Genomic DNA, 15446 nt, shown 5'->3' on the forward strand with positions numbered 1-15446 from the left:
CCACCATGAATGCAGCCTTTTTTTGCTGAAAATGTTTTATGGACAATATTAATTGTACAGATGATCCATAATTAGTGGATGGGATTGAAAGGGGCCCCCTCAGATGCACAAAGCACTTCTGCATGTGAATAGGGTACATTGCCCATTGTCCTTTTGGGATGAAGCTTTGTGCCAAATGGAATGCTCTTTCAGAGGGTCCCTCAACCTTTCCAGGCAACATTTCAGGGCAAGGAACATAGGGGGCTTATGCCAGGAAGGGGAGATTGAAATGAGCCTATGTGCATGTGCTACACCAGAGATGCAGAACCTCAGGTGTGTGGGCTCGGTCTAGTCCACCTGGGGTACCAATGTGGCCCTCCAGGATTCCTTGTATGGCCACATGCCCCCTTCCTTGGCCGCATGCCTTTCTCCCAAATGCCAATCATTTGGTAGCTTCAGGGCTTTTGTGCAGTTCTTCCCCATTCTAAAAGGTGGAAATGCCTCTCCTAAACTTTAGTTACTGGCCGTAAGAGCTTTAAGCTAAGATATGCTGGTATTTTTGGTCCTGTCCCCTTTTGCCTTTGTCTCTGAATGCCACTGGAATGTGGCCCCTGAGAGCTTCTCCAAAATTTCAGAAAGAAATTCAAAGGAGAAGGAAATTTTGAAGAAATTCTCATGGGTTGGGTTCAGTGTTCATGTGCTTACCTTACTTATGAGGTGGCCAAGCTATGTGTGTGAGTCCCCTGTCTTTCATTGTACACTCATCCTTCTGGCAGCCTGTAGCCTTCTCAGCTTCCCACTCTTCTATTAAAGCCTATGTGAAGACATCATGAGGTAATTCCTCCCATAGGGCTTTTTTGGAAGTGCAGGCAGCCTGGGAGGCTGCAAAGCAATGGAGAGATGTAATACACACACACACACACACACACACACACACACTGCATTCTTGGCCACCACCAAATTTTCTCCATCACTTTTGTGTGGCCCCTTACCCCCCCCCCCAGACACACACACACACACACACACACACTGCCCATGAATGATACTACGTTTGGGGCATGATGCAAAATGGTGACCAGGCTGCCAACACATTTGCTGCTGTTGCCACTTGCAGTGGCAGCACAAAAACAAAAACCCCTGAAGAAAAAAGAAAGATGCTGAGCTACAGCCACTGCTAATGAAGAGCTCCACCTCTGAGAAACTGTTTGAGAATTTCTCTTCCCCCTGAAGAAATTCAGTGAAAATGTGTCCCCCATCCCTGCAATTTCTCAGCCCACAAATGGGGTGGAAAATTCTGGGAGGCCATTTCTGCACAGCTCTACTTTTTTATGCTGCCATGTAATAACTGGGGCCTGAAACATCATCAAACATGCTCTGAAATCATTGGGTAAAAGAAAAGAAAAAACAGTTCCCCAATTCGGCGTAAATGCTTAGTGTTCAGCATTGTTTTTTGTTCGTTTTGCATCCAAGTGTAACATTTCCCAAAATAATTATATATTTTTTAAAAAGTCCTCACACACACACACACCTTCCAGCAATGCCATAGATGTACTGCTGTACCAATTCAATTCCACAGCTTCCTTAATAAGTGAATGTTCATCATTCCAATTCAGTACATTATACACACAGGATTTGTGCCAATGATAACACAGACAAGAAAGGCCTGCAAGAAGCAGCATGTTTTCTTTTTCTCATGCAGTGCCTGACTTTGGCATATTTAACCATTGAGAAACACAGAAGGAGCTTCTCCCCAGTGAGATTTTCAGGTTCATCCTCCGTAAAATCTGTATCAAGGAAGCAGATAGTAACAAGCCTCAGTGATTTATATTGTTATTACGTGCCAAATACTTCCATGGCATATATGGGGATATGAGCTGCTAGAGAAAGAAGATAAAGGATATATATATCCCATGATCCATTCTCCTCCAAATGTGCTCTACATGGATCCACACAATGTTTAGTGTGGCAGAATTCACAGCAGAGTATTTCCCTCCATTCCATCTAAGTGTAGTAAGCAGATACATGGGGTATGTGACTGAACAGTGAACACAGAATGTACACTCATTCCCGCCCTCTCACTAGCACAGATTTAATATTTCATCCATAAGATTATATGACTCCAGGAAGTACTGCTCCCCACCCCCACACCATGAATCCTGTTTTATATTCCATATATAAAAAGCTGACTGGACTGGTAGCTTAATTGTTCTTCAACGTGGACAATGAGACAGAGTCCTCCACTGGACCTGAAGGCAGCCAGTTAGTTGCATGGCATGCAGCTCTCTCCTCCAACACCTTGCTGCCATCTCCGAGCATCTGCTACCTGAGGTGACTGCCTCACTTTGCCTAATGCCTCTGAACATCTGGGAAACTGACCTGGTTGTTGAGTCCAGATCAAATTCAGAAGCCCTGACATGCAGCGATTTCACCATTACCATGTGCCATGTCCCAGAGGCCTCAGTCTTTGTTATATTATGAATGCGTGGGGGCCCTCCAGGTGCTTCCTACTTGGCATTATTTACTGGAAGTGTGTGTGACCTTCATTTCATTTGTTGAAGTCCAGAGCAGAGTGACTGCCAGTCAGAGCAGACAATACTGGACGAGATGGTCTCACTAGTACAAGTACAACTAGTACAACTAGTCCCACGGATCACCTATGTGTCGTGATACATGGTTCAACACTGCTTGGGAAATCTATTGTAAGGATCTCCCATATTTTTAAAGCAACCCGCACAACAGCTTTGAAGATTAGGGGAGTGGCAACAAGTGGGGGGAGGTTAACTTTTCTCCCCATGTGCAGTTTACCTGATGTAAATCCCGCCCCCTGAAGCTGGCAACTGTACTTGTATGTCCCCCTCCCCAGAGCAAATAGTAACTTACAGGGTGGGGATTTAGACTGAGGAAATGGGATATTGGGAAAGCATTAACAGCTGCTCCCACACTGTCACTTCCCTGACCTTCCAAGCAGCCATGTGGGCTGCTAGCTAGGAAAAGAGAAAAGTAAAGAAGACAGCCCAAGACCAGTGATCCAGATCCTTAGTCATCATGTCTAGTTTTTCCCCCTAAGAGAAAAAGAAGACTTCAGAGTTTTATTTAAGAGAATAAAATAAAATCTGGCAACCATCCCAAACACACACAAATCCTGGCAACTTTTCCAGAGATTCAAAAGCTAGCAGAGATGTGTCTCTTTTACTGGTTAGTTGGTAACCTTAACTTTCAATATTCATAGAAAGCTTTCAATTCCCTGCACACTTATCGAGGATACCAAGAACCACCAGCCAAAGAACCTCAGCATCCCCCTCTATATTCTGAAATAAATTGGCCTTGCAAAACCATAAAGCAGAGCTTGGTCATCAGAAGAAATGTAGTAACCATTTAAAAGCATAGATATAATCATGGCTTGGATTCTAGCCATGGCTGTTGCTCAGATGTCTGATACAGTTAATTACCAAGCATTCTGTCATGGTAGATATATTTTCTACAGAGATGCCTCCCATTTCCTTTCCCTTCTTGCTAATTGCTTCCCACCCACAGTCCTCAATGCTTTATCAACTGATGATTTTGACACTTGCCATGGTTTGAAATCCACATCCCACTGAAGACAGAGCAATGTTCCTCTGGATTTTATGGAGCTCAATGCACCCTCAGTCTGCAAAAGTGTATACAGACCAGACATACTTTGATCCTAGTAGGGTTGCTCTACTAATTAGGGTGGGAGGGGGTAATGTGGACAGAATAGCCAGTTTAACCAAGCAAAAAGTTCAGACTAGTTGCCAGAAAAGCAAGTGGCAAGAGCATGCCTAGTCTGTTTTCTTTTTGTTTGTTCAACTTATTTGAATAGAGTAGTTTTGCTCTGGGCTCTATCCTTACACCTGCCAAAAACACTGAGCTCTGTCCCTTGGCACCATCTTGGAGCCACTCTAGTCCCATTCAGGTACCAGAAATTTTTAATTTCAAGATCTGGCAACCATATTTGATCTCAGTCCTTTCCATGTTGGTTTCTTGTGCAGACTGTGCAATAACTTTTTTCTAAATGCTCTCAGGGATTGTCAGTGTTTAGCACAGGTGGGATAAGGGGGACAGACAGGCATCACTCATGCTTTGCATGCATCTATGTTGTTCGTTATTTGTTCATTTTAAACAGTTCCACTCCACCTTTTAGTTCAAAACTTCGGAGGTGGCTTACAAACAACAACAGCAACAGAAAAGTAGAGTCTACAAACCAATCAGGTCATCTGGCAAATCAGCAGCTAAAACCACAGAATGACAGTGTCACACTAAGAATTCAATAGCATAGTCCTGTGTTTGATTTCTTGGAAGTAAGTCCAATTGTGTTCAATGGGGATTATTCCTAGGAAAGTCTGCATGGGATTGAAAGCTATAATTCCTAGGTTCAATCCAGAGGTAGGCAATTTGTGGCCCTCTAGCTGTTTTTCCCCTACATCTCCCATTTTTGCTAGCCAGCTTAGTCAATAGTGAGAGAACATGAAAGCTGTAGGCCCAAACATCTGGAGGACCACGATTTCCCCACCCCTGGTTTAATCTATGGTCACAGCCAAAGACCTTATGTGGCAGGAATGACAAGCAGGGCCAGCCCAAAAGTTTTCATGGGAAACTTTCAGATCTAATCTCATGGAGGGCATGAGGCAAAAAGGGATGGAGAATCCTGGGTTATCATGTCACCACTTCTTTGTTCACCATCTCCACCCCTTCCATGATAGTCATGTCAGCAATAGTCCTCTGGTGGTTGCCATATTTATTTGTCAGAATGTTCCAGAGAATGATACTACAGGATCACACAGTCTTCATCCAAGGGGTAATCTGGGGAATAAAAATGGCAGCTTCCAGGAGAACTGATGCCATTGCCACCAATGGTGGGCTCCCTGTGTTGTATTCCACCACAAGTTTCACTGTTCCAATGCATTTTTCAAGTGGAGTGGTGAAAACTGAGGACCACTTCAGGCCAGCCCAAAGGGATAATGCTTGAAACCCTAGTGAGCTACTGGGGCTGAACAGAGCAAGCAATACTGACCTAAATAGATCTTTCTCTGACCCGGTCTAAGACATTTCTTTATAACTTATAATTTGCCTTTGGAATATATAACGTCATCCTTTACACTATAGAAACATGCTGAAAAAGACTAGGCTCCCTGATGATTTTCAGCTTCCATATATCAAGACAGCTGTGTGCATGCAGAAGTGTTCTGAGCAGAACCATAATGCATGTGTTATTCCATTTAATTCCTGGCTTCCACATTCCAAGATTAGTTTAGCAATAAAAGTGTCAAATATACACCTAATTGTATCATAATAAATACAGCACTGGAGTAGACATGCGATATAAATTCAAAATAATCCATTAATTATATGAAAGCTATGACTACAAATGAATAATTTCCCAGAGACTGGGGAACACTGACTTGCCAAAAAGAGCAGTTTGAATGTTGTTATAATGAGATTAGACCAAGGTTACCTTGCATTTGTGCAATTCTTCTAAGATTTGTGTGACTGCAGTTAAGGATTTATATATAACTATCACGGATGGATGGATGGATGGACGGATGGATGGATGGACAGATGGACGGATGGACGGATAGACAGATGCCCACTCTCAGAACTTGGTCAGACATGTTCTCTAGAAGCAGTCCATAGGCTACTGCCTGTGGTAACTAGTTTGATCCCTTCCCTCTGCACTGTGTCCACAGAGCTCCTTTGAATTTCTGGCCACAAGAACTGAGGTGAGCTGACAGGGAATCTTCCCCAACCCTAGACAGCTGCTGACAGCTGCCAACTCCCCAATTGATATGGGTCCTTCAACTGCTGTCACTGGAAGATAATGTTGTCCCTGTGATGTGGTCCTACATCATGGAAGAAGGCCAAATGCAGGGAATTCTGTATTTGAATATTAAAGGTTGGATCCAGGATCTGCCTTCCATGAGAGGGTTCTGCTCATGGGTTCTGCTCATGGAAGGTCCCCCCACCTGACTTTGGGGGATCCCTCTCTTCCCCACCCCCACCCCCACTCACGCCACAGCTCACCCCATTCAGCTGGGTCACCTGACTCTCTGTGTAGTATTTTCAAGGGGCTGGACAGGTTGCCATGAGAAGGAGGGGTTGAGGAAGTCCACGTACATCAGTGTAGTTGAAGCAGCATACACTCTACATTTGGATTCACCACTGAATTTAATCCAGTCTTTAGTCTGGTAAGAATTGCAGTGCTTCATGGTGGAGGGGGTATGTTCCTGTGAAAGAGTATAACAGGTTGGGTGTTTCCAAATGGTGAAAGTTCTCAGGTTGTGTTTGGCTAAGCGGCTATTCATGATGCCTTTGCAGGGGGTCATTAAAAATTTCATTGGATCCAATGGGGCAGCATGAATATATGAAGCTGTCTCATGCTGAGTCAGTCCACTGAGCCATCCCCTCAGTATTGTCTACCCTGAATAGCAATCCCTTTCCACAGTCTCCAACAGAGATAGGTCATTCCCATCTCCTGCTGCCATAGCTATTTCACTGAGATGTTGGAGATCAGACCTGGGATCTTCTGCATACAGAGTATGTGTCCTTATCATTGAGCTATGAACCTTCCTCAGTAGAAGGACAGCAACAACTATGGGATGCAGGTTGCAGATTTTACTGCCACACAGAATTGTACAACCCTGAATCAGGGTGAGGAAGGAACAAGATGGTACCACATCTGGCACTGTAAAGATAAGCAACATATTCTACTTTTCCTTCTTCCTTTGCTAGCCCTGGTTCAATCTGTTATATCATGTAATGTGGACCATCACTATGTTTCCACATTGCGGGAGCTGATATTGTGCTTCCACCAGTCTGATGGGTCTGGATTCTTGCAGATGCACTGAACGTCCCCTCATTGTCTTACAGGCATAGTTTCAAATTAGCAAAACATTACTTGACATTCATTTGCCTTTGTTTTCTGTTCACTGCTGTGTCATCATTTAAATGCAAAGCCATTTAGTGTACCAATAAAAATTGCAAGTACTTCTGGACTATTTTCCACTGAAGAATACTGAGCTGGCAAGTGTTCATTGTGATTCCTAGTGTTTTAGCAATCACATGTCTCTCTTTAAGAGTGCACATTTAGCCTGCAGTGGGAAATATCTTCTGCATTCCAGTCATTAATTACAAAACACTTACAGCAGAACTGTTGATATGCATCTGAGTCACATGTGTGGCCTTTATCAGCTAAGTATTTTTTAAACAATTACAGAGTTAATTTATAACAAAACACTAGACATCTGGTCTGATCTGAACAAAGCATCATAGTTACTGCCACTCTCGCAAACAGGCCACCTACTCCATTAGCCCTCAATTGGAAAATGGTCAAAAACCAGCTGCTGCATTAAACAAAAAAAAGATAGAGGGTAGAAGTGACCACCAGACCAGTGCCATACAGCAAGAGGAATTCTGTACTTTCATTGAGCTGTTTTTGGTCACTTAATTTGCAGTGAAGCACATATAATTTTGAGAGTTCACTGAAGAACTTGTTCAAACATGTTTGCCTTGTGCATAAACAGTCTGTTTATTCTATTTGTATCCCATCCCATCCCAAAGGCTTTGCCCAAATAATGTTAAAACTCTTTACAAATATGAAAAGCTAATCCCATACTTCCTGATCAGGGATGTGTGGATTTGTTCAGCCTTGATTTCAATCCAGTTCTCATTTTCCACTCCTAAATTTGTTCTGTCCTATTTCTGTATCAGATCAGATTGCTTTTTTCTCATCTGCATGAAATTCACACATTTTCATGCTCATTTTATAGCCATATTGTGTACATATGTTTTGAAATGTATGCACTTTTGTGTGCACTTTTAAAATGTACGTTTTTTTAGCAATTTTTCTATTAAACTATGCATTTTGTGCTATTTTTCCAAATATAAAATTTTATACCCACTGTTTCAGATGTACACATTTGTGTGCATAGTTTTCAAACATACTCATCTTTATACACATTTTTTGGTAAACTGCATCACAAACTTTGGAAAACTATGGATTTGGGTGTATAATAGCATTCCAGGTTGTGTTCAGGTTCATGAACTGCAAATTTGGTAAGTTGCATTGCAATAGAAACCAAATGAATTTCTCAGTCATCCCTAGTCCTGATCCTTGGTCACATTCTCCCACAGCAAATGTTCAGTTATGGAAAGAAAAAGAAAAGAAAAGAAAACCTGAAAAGATCCTTAGACAAAATAAAGGATGGATACAATGCAGAGAAAATACACATCTCACCCCACTATAAAACATGGTCTTCCCATTACTCAAATTAATGAGAAAAGACCAGAGGAATATAAAGGAGAAAAAAGAAAAATTGAAAGAAGAGAGACGGAAAAGGACTAACCATGTAACTTGCGGCTGCTGCGGCTGCTGCAGCTGCTAAGTCACTGATAGATCCATTCCATTTCTGTTTAGTTGTTCACAAACCTAAGGGGTTACACATCCATTTTAAATGTGCTGAAGTCAACAGTAGGCTTTTGTTTTGAATTTTTGAGTGCCAAAATGTGTCTTGTGAATGCCATATAGTCATATGGCATTCTCAAAACTCATTTGGGCACATGAAAATATGTGACATGAGTCATAATCTGGGCACATTTTAAAGCATATAGACTAGACTGATTCAATGTCCCCAAATCTCTATTTGTATTGGCTTCAAGATATTAAAAAAAAAAAAACTGGCTGCATGAATGGTCATGCTCATTAGAGAATATGGGTTAAAAAAATCTGATTTGATTTTGTTGTTTGTAGATCACTGTACAGTATTACAGGTTTACTCAAACATACAATCCCAGCAGTTTAGCCTTATGCACACTTGATGTCAGGGTAGAAACTGAGCCGATAGAACCCCAGAGCAGTTCTGATTCTGAGGAGGATCAGCAATCCATGGGAAAGCAGCCAGCTCATCCCTCACAGGCACAGCAGCTGGTAGAGATTCCTCCTGCTGGCATTCCTGAGATAGATAGTGACCCTGGCAGTGAGAGAGTGCAGGAGGGGGGCTTGCTAGATGCTCGACGCAGACGCAGGGAGCGACGAGCAATGGATGGTGCCGAAAGGGGGCGTAGCACCCGTTTGGTGCACAAGCAACAGCTGCGTCCCATGGACTCAAGGGAAAGAAGGAGGATCTCTCCCTAGCCCATAAGTTCAGGGTCTTCAAGTAATTCTCCTTCAAACGGGGACCAACTGCCTACCCGGAGCATAGGCTACTCTGCTGTTCATTGCTTAGTCGCTGGTGATTAGCATCTGAAAGAGTCATTAAGTTATAAAAGGATTAAAGCCTTGAAAAGAATCCTTTCATCTGTGTCTTGAGTTGGCTATTAGAGTGGACTGAAAGAGGCCACTAGGGTGCTCCTGACACTTACTTAGGAATACGTACCACCGAGATCAGTGAAATTTGCTTCAATGAATGTTATGTCACTAAGTAAAGTGCCATGGACCACACTGCTCTATAAAGTACTGTGTTGTTATTGTATGAATAACAATAACAGCAAGCACCCATATGACTGGATTCATGTCTAATGGAAAAGAGCAAGTAGCCTTTACTGGATCATGCCCCTGCAACTACACATAGCCCCACTTCCACTTTCTTCAGAAAGATGGGCCTTTCTTAATCTGGCCCATAGATCAAACTGCTTAAGAAGCTGCAATGGTGGTTTATTTGAGCAGCAGTTCATATTCCTATCATGGATCAGGCTGACATGATTCTGTGAAGCACACCAGGAAAAGTGATCTGGAAAACAAAGGCTCTTTCTACCATTCTCCCTCATATGCTTATCTGTCATCTGGCTAAAGGGCACATCAGGGATCCAGAATATCAGGAGTTTTTTCTTGATGGCTGGTCCATAGCATTTAGGTGGAGCAGGCAGAGTTGACAACTGCAAGAGCTACCCAGGAAGAGGTTTCAACTAATCACATGGAGTAGCTTCCACATGAGAAATCCACCTTTTTCCATGGCAAGGGCTGGATGTGCCTCATCCTGGAAGCTAAGCAAGGTCACCCCTGGTTTGTACTTGGATGGGAGACTGCCTGGGAATCAGGCTTCCTGCATTGAGCAGGGGTTTGCTCAATGGTCTTGTAGGCCGCTTCCAACCCTATGATTCTATGATATAATGTATGTTCGTCTTTCAAGCAGGAATGGTCATTGCTTTGGCACCTAAAAAAAAGTCTAGGGATATTGAAGAGAGGGAATGGCTGAAGATTGGACTATTTCTGATAGCAGAACAGCTAGATGAGAGTAGGGAGACATATACCCTCATATTTTCACCCAATGTGTGTTGGGGGTGGGTAGGGGTGAAATGGGATTATTCCTATATTATGCCTGTCTCAAAAGCTTCAGCTATTGACAGTATAGAAATTAGTGCTGTGCTAAACATTTCTTCCACATTTTTTTTACCATCCTCATTCAATTTGGTAGAAGAGAAATTGCTTTAGAAAATAAATTGAATGGTGAAGAAATTTAGGAGAAATTCTCATGGGTTGGGTTTCTTGGGCTTACCTTACTTAGGAAGTGGCCAAGGAGTGAGCAAAAGTATCCTGTTTTTCATTGTACAATCATCTCTCTGGCCGCCTGTGGCTTCCTCAGCTTCCTTCACTTCACTCAAAGCCCAGTTTAAGGCACCATGAGGTAATTCCTCCCTTAGGGCTTTTTCAGATCAGGACAGGCAGGGAGCCTGGGAGGCTAGTTGTGATTAGGCAAACTCAAAAGTAGGGATGTCAGAGAATTCCATGATGGATCTCGGTGAGGTTGAATGCCAGTGCATTCGGCCCCCCAAAATCCATCGCGGAACAAAGCCCCTGCCCCCCACCCCAAGAAAGGCACGCGGGATGAAGTCCCCGCCACCCCCACCCCACGAAAGGCACGTGAAACGGAACACTTACCTGCTCCCATCCACGCTGCTTTGTGAATGGTGGCTGTCCTGCGGCCGCCATTCGCTTCCTCCTCTTCATAGCCGTGATAGGCTACGTAAATACTTCCGTAGCCTATCACGGCTAACGCAGGGACACCATTTGCATCCCTGCAATCTTTACGTAGACTACAGCGACCAAATAAGGAATGGGAATGGCGGCTCCCTATGGGGGCCGCCATTATCCGTACGTGCTTTTTTTTTTTTAAGTCACCCGTGATAGGCTACGTGACGATTGACGTAGCCTATCACGGCTGACTTTGCAAATCTAGCCATGATAGGCTACGTGAATTGTCACGTAGCCTATCAGGGGGCGTTTTGTTTTTTTTCTTTTATTGCAATGGCGGCGGCGGCAGCCGGTCAAAAGACCGGCTGCCGCTCCCGCCCCGCTTGAACACCCACCAAACCGCCGGCCGGACCCGCCACCAGGAGGGACATTTGGCGAAGGTAAGTCCCGTCCCGGGGGGGGTGCAGGGGGCGGGGGGTTTGGAGGATTTCTCCCCGAAACTTGTTTGGGGGGCCAAACACGTTGGTGCTCGGCCCCCCAAAGTTTCGGGGAGAAATTCTCCACCATCCCTACTCGGCGGCAGGTCCCGGCGGGAGTTCGGCGGCGGTTCGTCGGGGGTGGGAGTGGCGGCCGGTCTTCCGACCGGCTGCCACCGCCACCATTACAAAGTAAAGTAAAAAAAGAAAAAAACACCCGTGATAGGCTACGTAACGATTTACATAGCCTATCACGGCTAGATTTCCAAAGTCAGCCATGATAGGCTACGTAAATTGTTACGTAGCCTATCACAGGTGACTTTGGGGGAAAAAAAAGCGCGTATGCAAATGGCGGCGCCCATGGGTGCCGCCATTTGCGTTGCTTATTTGGGCTAGGTAGTTTATGTAAAGATTTACGTAGACTACGGCGAAAATAAGGGCAACGCAAATAGCGTTTCCCTTATTTTCGCCGTAGTCTACGTAAATCTTTATGTAGACTACCGGGACCAAATAAGGAACGCAAATGGTGGTGCCCATGGGCGCCGCCATTTGTGTACGCACTTTTTTTTTTTTCAAAGTCACCCACGATAGGCTACGTAACGATTTACGTAGCCTATCACGGCTGACTTTGGAAATCTAGCCATGATAGGCTACGTAAATCATTACGTAGCCTATCACGGGTGGTTTTTTTTCACTTTTTTATTTCGCGGCCGGGGAGACGGGGTGCTTCTCCCTGGCCTGAATTTCGGCCAGGCGAGATGGGGCACCTCCCCCCCTGGCCTGAATTTCAGCCGGGTGAGGCGGGGCGCCTCCCCCCCCGGCCTGAACTTCGGGGGAAGAACCGAAGCGCCTCCCCCCCACCGCGAAGCAAGCTGTGGGACCAGGTAAGTGCCTTTCGTACATCCCTACAGAACAATGGAAACCTCTTTCATGGGGAAGAAAACTTTCAGGAAATTGGAGGACAGATTTTGGCAGAGCATGAACTCCCCCTCATCCCTGGAGCTGGACACAATGCTGCATCCACCTGCATTGTGGTGGATGCAAATTGGGAGCCAGCCTGCCAAGACAGCTGATGCTGTTGCAGCATGAAAAAAAACCAAAACCCTTCCAAAAAAGAAAGAAACTGTGCTACAAGCCTGGCCAATGGGGAGCCCTACCTGAGAGAAACTGCTGAGAATTTCTCCTCCTCCTGGAGAAATTTGGTCAATTGGAATTGTCTCCCAAATTTCTCTGCCCACAAGTAAGGTTGAGGATTTCAAGAAGCCACTTGTGCACAGCTCTAATAGAAATCGAATGAATTAAATAAATAAAAATGCCAGCCAGCCATGCCACTTGGCAGCTTTGGGTTCAGCCTCAGTGCTATTTGGATGCATGTATTCCCATTGCAGCTTTCCTGCCTTCAGGCATGGGAGCAAGGCAAAGCAGGTGCACCATGACAATGACAAGTGAGAAAAGGTTCTGCATATGTGGGGATGTACATGTGCAGGGCTTCTCCACTCAAAGGGGAATCTCAGTTGTCCTAAGATTCACCTTTGCATGGAGGAGTCCTACATCCCTATGTGCCTCTTCTCACTGAGCCCAGATGCGCAGCTGCTGGGAAGCATGGCTGGCTGTCATTATCCTGCCCCCTCCCCTCAACACATGAGCAGTGTTCATTTGAACACCATTAGTCTGTCATATGCATCTAACTTGTGGCCCTCCAGATGTTTTGGCCTACACCTCACATCAGCCCTAGTCAGCATAGCCAATGGTGAAGGATCGTGGGAGATGTAGGCAAAAAAATGTGGAGGACCATACGTAGCCCACCCCTGATATAACATAACATGAAACTGGATCTGAGTAGCCTTTACCTAAACGGAGAGCTTTACTGGGTTCTGCCCTATTGTTGTTCAGTCGTTCAGCCATGTCCGACTCTTCGTGACCCCATGGACCATAGCATGCCAGGCCTTCCTGTCCTGCACTCTCTCCCGGAGTGTGCTCAAGTCCATATTCATTGCATCAGTGATGCTATCTAGCCATCTCATCCTCTGCCGTCCCCTTCTCCTTTTGCCTTTAATCTTTCCCAGCGTCAGGGTCTTTTCCAGGGAGTTTTCTCTTTGCATTAGGTGGCCAAAATATTTGAGCTTCAGCTTCAGTATCTGTCCTTCCAATGAGCACTCAGGGTTGATTTCCTTTAGGACTGACTGATTTGACCTCCTTGCAGGCCAGGGGACTCATAAGAGTCTTCTCCAGCACCACAGTTCGAAAGCATCAATTCTTCAGCGCTCAGCCTTCCTTATAGTCCAGCTCTCACAGCCATACGTTGCTACTGGGAAAACCATAGCTTTGATTATACGGACCTTTGTTGGCAAGGTGATGTCTCTGCTTCTTACTATGCTGTCTAGGTTGGCCATAGCTTTCCTCCCAAGGAGCAAGCATCTTTTAATTTCATGGCTACAGTCACCGTCTGTGGTGATCTTGGAGCCCAAGAAAATAAAATCTGTCACTGCTTCCATTTCTTCCCCTTCTATATTTTTTTAATATTGAGTTTCAAACCAGCTTTTGCACTCTCCTCTTTCACCCTCAACAAGAGGCTCTTTAGATCCTCTTCGCTTTCTGCCATTAGGGTGGTATTGTCTGCATATCTGAGGTTGTTGATAATTCTCCGGGCAATCTTAATTCCAACTTGTGATTCATCCAACCCAGCGCTTCTCATGATGTACTCTGCATATAAATTAAAAAAGCAGGGCAACAATATACAGCCTTGCCGTACTCCTTTCCCAATTTTGAACCAATCGGTTGTTCCATGTCTGGTTCTTACTGTTGCTTCTTGACGCTCGTACAGGTTTCTCAGGAGACAGGTAAGGTGGTCTGGTACTCCCATCTCTTTCAGAATTTGCCACAGTTTGTTGTGATCCACACAATCAAAGGCTTTAGCGTAGTCAATGAAGCAGAAATAGACTTTTTTTGGAATTCTCTTGCTTTCTCCATGATCCAGTGAATGTTGGCAATTTGATCTCTAGTTCCTCTGCCTCTTCAGAACCCAGTTTGTACTTCTGGTAGTTCTTGGTTCACATACTGCTGAAGTCTAGCTTGTAGGATTTTGAGCATCACCTTGCTGGCATGTGAAATGAGCACAATTGTACGGTAGTTTGAACACTCTTTGGCATTGCCCTTCTTTGGAATTGGAATGTAAACTGACCTTTTCCAGTCTTGTGGCTGCTGTTGAGTGTTCCAAATTTGTTGGCATATTGAGTGCAGCACTTTAACAGCATCATCTTTTAGGATTTTAAATAGCTCAGCTGGAAGACTGTCATCTCTGCTAGCTTTGTTGTTAGTAATGCTTCCTAAGGCCCACTTGACTTCACTCTCGAGGATGTCCGGCTCAAGTTCAGTGACCGCACTATCATGGCTATCAGGGACATTCAGATCTTTCCTGTATAGTTCTTCTGTGTATTCTTGCCACCTCTTCTGAATCTCATCTGCTTCTGTTAGGTCCCTGCCTTCTTTGTCCTTTATCATGCCCGTCTTTGCACAAAACGTTCCCTTGAGATCTCTGATTTTCTTGAAGAGATCTCTAGTCTTTCCCATTCTGTTGTTTCCCTCGATTTCTTTGCATTGTTCATATAAGAAGGCCTTCTTGTCTCTCCTTGCTATTCTCTGGAACTCTGCATTCAGTTGGGTATATCTTCCCCTTTCTCCCTTGCTTTTCGCTTCCCTTCTTTCCTCAGCTACTTGTAAAGCCTCATCAGACAGCCACTTTGCTTTCTTGCATTTCTTTTTCTTTGGGATGTATATTACGGCATCAAGCAATGATATTATGTATGTACTTTTATAGTGTAGTTTTAAATGTTTATATTTTATATTGTATTTTATTATGTATTTTGTGGTTGTAATTGTTGTGAACTGCCCAGAAAGCTTCGGCTATTGGGTGTTAATAGAAATGTAATCAATCAATCAATGCAGTGTCAATAACCTACATGACACTGTTACTTTATTTGTTTGCATTTTCCAAAGGAGTTATATTCCTCCCTTCAAAAAACAAATACACTGTAGGACAGCATGTGTGTGTGTGGAAACCCCACAAT

The sequence above is a fragment of the Heloderma suspectum genome, chromosome 3 (genome assembly GCF_057233095.1).
Source record: "Heloderma suspectum isolate Gila_16-S chromosome 3, 16-S_ref, whole genome shotgun sequence".
Lineage (NCBI taxonomy): Eukaryota > Metazoa > Chordata > Lepidosauria > Squamata > Helodermatidae > Heloderma > Heloderma suspectum.